A 5,486-nucleotide genomic window follows, 5' to 3' on the forward strand; every position below is an offset into this window, starting at 1 on the left:
CAGGTTGGGTCTGAATAGGGTCTAGGTAGAATCGGTTCCGGACTGACCGAAAACCGTTTTGATTAATAGTCGTATCTATCGGGTTTAGACTTGATTACGCTAAAACTATATTTGTTTATTTAAATAGTAATTTAAAATGTAAATTTTTAAAATATAATCTTAATAAAAATGATAGAAAAATAATAAATTATTTATATGTTAATAAACTAATTTTTTAACTAATATTATCTTATTTATTAACTATCAAATTTACCATTTCAAACAAAAATGTGATACAAATTATAAGAAATTGAAAAAATATAATATATATTTAATAAAATAATTGGTTTCGGGCCTTAATAATTTTGGGGCAGGCAAGAACCCAAACTGACCCAATTATCAATCGAGACAAAATCATAGAACCAAAAAACATTACGATTGGTTTGGGTCCATCGGGTAGACCCAACCTATTGACAGCCCTAATTTGATATGATATTATTCAATTTTGGTTTGTTTTATTTTTTAAATAGGGTCATTTACTTAGAAACCCCCTATAGTTTCATGTACTTAGTACTTACTATGAGCTACTGTTTAGTTTGTGTATTACTTAGGTGCTCCCTCTACCTTGCAATCAATTTACTTATTGTTAGGGGTGCTCACGGTTCGGTTAACCAAACCTTGGCCCTAAATTTCAAACTGAACCAGTAGTATTGGTTTTTTGAAAATGGGTAATCAAAACCAAACCAAAGCCGATCGGTTAACCAGTTGATTCATTTGGTTAACTGTTGGTTTGGTTTATCAGTTCTTTTGACTTTATAAAATATGTTGCAAAAAAATATATTAATATATAATAAAAATAAGAAATACATATAAAATATTATATAATAAAAATCAACTGACTGCTGATTTTTTTTTTATATTTGTTAACTAAAACTGAATCAATATCTTTGCTTTTTCAAAAATACCAAATGGACCAATTCAATTAACTAAAATTTTTTATTCGGTCTCATTGGTTCACTTTGGTTTTTAGTTTTTCAATTTTTCTTGCTCACTCCTACTTATTGTTAGCTCTCTTTGATTGATGTGTAAAATAGCATTTTTGACCATAGCATTTGTTCAACCAAAACAACTAAAAGAAAAGAAATAAATGAAATAGCTAAAATGTTTATGTGAAATAACAAAAAAATAGAAAATAAAATTAAAATAGATAATAATAGGACAAATAATAGAAAATAATAAATTAAAATAGAAATTAAGAGGAAGACAATAGAAAGTAAAAATAAAAATAAGATTGACTATAGTTTTGTATTATTGTCTATTTTAATTTTATTTTTATTATCTCCATCCATATCTAGTTGTCTGATATGATACCCGATACCCGATACTAATACTTTAATCCTTGCTTAAGAAATAATGGGTACCCCTTACAACAAGCTCGGTGGTTGTGGAAAATGAGAGTATCACACATTGCCTTATTCTCGACAAGAAACCAAAGTGCTTCAAGATTTTTCAAAGTGAGGTTTCTTAGGTCCCACCAACTGCACCATTTATTTCCTTGAAACCCATAAGGCACCAAACAATGAGAAGGACACAAAAAACACAGATCCACCATCGACCAAAACCATAGCTCAGCCTCTCCAAGCAACTTGCCAGAGACCAACTATTGGAGGGAGATTCAAAATTTCAAGAATCTCACCTCCATTTTCTTTGCTTTTTAATTTTTTGTCTTTACTCTCTTCTCTTGTCTTGCATGTAGGTAAAGAGCTCTTGTCCCACATTGCTTTTGGGTAAGGACCTATGGGAGGAAAGGACTATACATCACTACATGCATGTCTATGTGTGTGTGTGGGGGGGGGGGGGGGTGGTTGGGGGTGTTTTTCACACATGCATGGGCAATGGTGTGAATGTGAGTGTATGTACGTGCCACACCCTATCATTTTCCTCTTTGACCGTTTGTTTTTTAACTATCGCTTGGTTTGAACATTTGAACTTTATTTTTTTAAATGTTTCTTCTTCCTCTTTTGTTGTGTCTCTTCGAACTAGTGCTTATTCTGGAGAGACACATCTCTGTCTGTGAATGGGCATCTCTATGTCTGCTCGGGTGACTGAAAGCACTCTATAAATAGAGTGTTGGTCAACTTGATGATATAGTGGTTTGTGGAGGTCTAGTAAGCAAGTGCATGTTTATCAGTAGCCTGTTGGCAGTTTTATCTTGTTGACCGATTTGCAATCACTCAACTGCACCATAAGGGGAAAATGCAGTTTTAAGGAAAGTGACCAAGTGGCACGATTCAACCATCTTTTTTACTATAATTCTTAGTTTACAACAATAGTTCTAAAACACTGCTACGAATTGGTTTTGGAAAGTGTTCACTAATAAGTTCCATTTTTGCTTTTGTTACTATAATTTGCAACAATCTTAAAATCACATTATGGAACCTATCTCTTCTACCTCTTCTCATGGAAAATTGGATACTGTTAAGAGTCTAAGATTGAACATTTCAATGGAACCAATTATAAGCATTGGAGACAATGCCTTTTATTTGTCTTAGAACAACTAGGGGTAGCCTCTGCTTTGACTGAATCAAACCCATTGAATATGGAGGAGCTAGCCCATTCATTTGTTGCACAACATTAGTCCATTGCTAACCACCTCTACAAGAACCATATCCTAAATTGTCTGTCCAATGATTTGTACAATGTCTATTGTTCCTACAACTTTGCCTATAAAACTTGGAATATTTTGGACAACAAATATACTCTAGAAAATGCCAAAAATAATATATATATATATATTGCTAATTTCCTGCATTTTACCATGAAAGAAGACATTGATGTATTTGCCCAAATAGATGAATTTCAGGTATTTGTAGGGGGAACTATCTAAAGAAGGCATGATATTGCCAGATGAATTTATTGTCAGTTCTCTTATAGAGAAATTGCCACATACATAGAATGGTTTTAAAACTAATATGAAACACAAGAGAAAGGACGCAACTTTGGATCAAGTAGTGGTCTGAACCTAAATAGAAAAAATGAATAGAAAGAAGAATGAAGTTCAGATTTCCAAAACCAACTCGGTGGAGGAAATGACTACAAATTTCAAAAAGAGCTTAAATGTGAAAAATGACCAAAAGTTTAAGAAGCAATAGAAGAAACGGTAATGCTTTGTATGTGGCAAACATGGGCACTACAAGAAAGGTTGCCGCCACCGGAAGAAGAAAGACTCTAGGAAACCAAAAGTCAACTTGATTGAGGATATTATTATAACCATGATAATCGAGGCAAACTTTGTTGATAAACCGAAGGAGTGGGTATTGGTGAACAGATCCAGGTAAGTAAGCTCTGTTAAGTTTCCTAAAGTAGAAGGAATTGAACTTGTCAGATGGTTGTCAAATACTTTTAGGTCTACAAGATTTATCAAATTTCCTATAACCACTGGTATATGACCAGATAATTGATTTTGGAAAAGGAGTAGTTCAGTCAAACCAAAGAGAAGGAATGGGCCTAGTAAGATTATTTAATTGCAATGACATTTCTATAAGAGACTTCAAATTTTCGTAGAGGTATAGAAGGAATAGGTTGGTCAAGTTACATTAAGATATTGGAATTAGCCCTATAAAATTATTTGTGTACACAGATAGTATTGTGACTTAAAATTTCCTATTTCATGGGGTATAGGACCAAATAGCAATTTTTCATAGAGGGACAAAGCTGTGAGGCTGCTCAAGTTATCTAAAGACGGAAGAATGCTACTGGTGATATGTTTTTTATCCAGATACAAGATTTTGAGACTTGTTAATAGGCCTAGTTCTGATGATATATCTCCGGAAAACTGATTGATAGATAGATCAAGGTAGGTCAATTTGGAAAGATTGTACAGGTAGGATATAATGGTGCCTAAGAGCATATTATTAGTAAGATGAAGATGGATAAGGTTTGGAAAGGATGAAAATTTGAGGTTATGGAGTGTATTTTGTAATTAACTTTCCTACCTTGGGGAAAGTTACCAATATTTGGATGGAATAGAATTGTCCCTTTTAATAATGGCTTTTTATGACTAAAATGGTAATTGTCTTATTTACCGGAGAAATAAAAGAACATAGGTAAGTGCATTTATCTAGTAAGTATTTCTCATGAAACATTTACCTAGGTAAGTCTTCTTAGAAAGCGAACTGGTCAATTTGTTCAAGTTTTCCTAAATCATTTGTAGGGTGTTCATGGGTCAGTCTGGTTCAGTTGCAAGCATTTTGGCCAACCAAACCGACCTCTTGGGTTGGTAAACAGGTAAACCGAAACCAACCAATCATAAGGGAAAACCGGCCTAATCATGAAGGATCAGTTTATGACAATTTCTTGGTTTGATTAGGTCGGTTTACTGGCTTAAGATGGATGAACGCCCCATTGGCGAGGTAGATTTCTACCATGGTTGCACTGTTACACCATCAGAGTTTAAAGAAGAAATCAGGGAAGAAAGCAAAAAAATAAATGAGACCAACACACTTGGAAACAAGGAGTTGTAGGAAGAATGGAGATAGAGAGAGGGGAGGAGGCGAAGGAAGAAGAAGAAAAAGGGCTTTGGGCTCTGAACCTATTGTGGCTTTTCTCGAGGTGGAAGAGTAGTTGGCTGGTTGCATTGGTCATTGGATATATTTTTGAAAATATGACCAACTTGATCTCACAACCCCACTATATTATATTAAAAAGAAAAGGGCATTTCTGTAATTGAAATTCAAAGTTTTAGTTGTCAGGGGTGGAGAGTTGTGACGCATTGAATGCCTTCAAACATCTAATAAGAAGTCAGCACTTGTTTCCTACTTGAAGCTTTTTACAGCCCTATCACCCTAAACAGCTAAAACTATTAACCTAAATTAAGCTATTAAAAATAAGCAAAGTCGGTTCAGTTCAGTTCAATTTTGGTTTTGAAGTTTAAAAACAATAACCAGTCCGACCAGTCAGGTTGTTCAAATTCATAAACCAAAACCCACTGGTTTGGGTTGGATTTGATTGGTTTGGACTCATGAACAGCCCTACTCATTTGCCACCACCCATGCACATCCAAAGTATATTGTGATTTGGATTTAAGATTTCTTGGTTGACAACCGGGTCAATTTATATGTTAATGGTGAATGATTCATTTACTTTCCAAATGCTTGTTTAGGAAATGACAATGAGAATATCTTTTTCTTTTTCCATTTTTCTTTCTTTCACAGTTGATCATATTTGCGGTGGGGATTGAGATGAACTTTTAGAAAGCCACGAAGGGGGAAAAACCACCTAAAAGAGAAGAGACATAATGGTATAGCAAGCAAAGCTCAAAACCTAGTTGAAGTGATCTGTCAACTAGTATTCAGTGTGAAGATATTAGTCTCAGGTAACTTCATGGCCCTGAGTGGATTTCAAAATTATCATGTTGTGAAGAGCCCAAAGTTGCTGGATATACAGAATTGCCACCTCAACTAAAAAGTTGGATGTGCACAGCATCGCCACCTCAATAAAATAGCTCG

The sequence above is a fragment of the Nelumbo lutea genome, chromosome 2 (assembly GCF_056320005.1).
Source record: "Nelumbo lutea isolate HS-2025 chromosome 2, American lotus-T2T, whole genome shotgun sequence".
NCBI lineage: Eukaryota > Viridiplantae > Streptophyta > Magnoliopsida > Proteales > Nelumbonaceae > Nelumbo > Nelumbo lutea.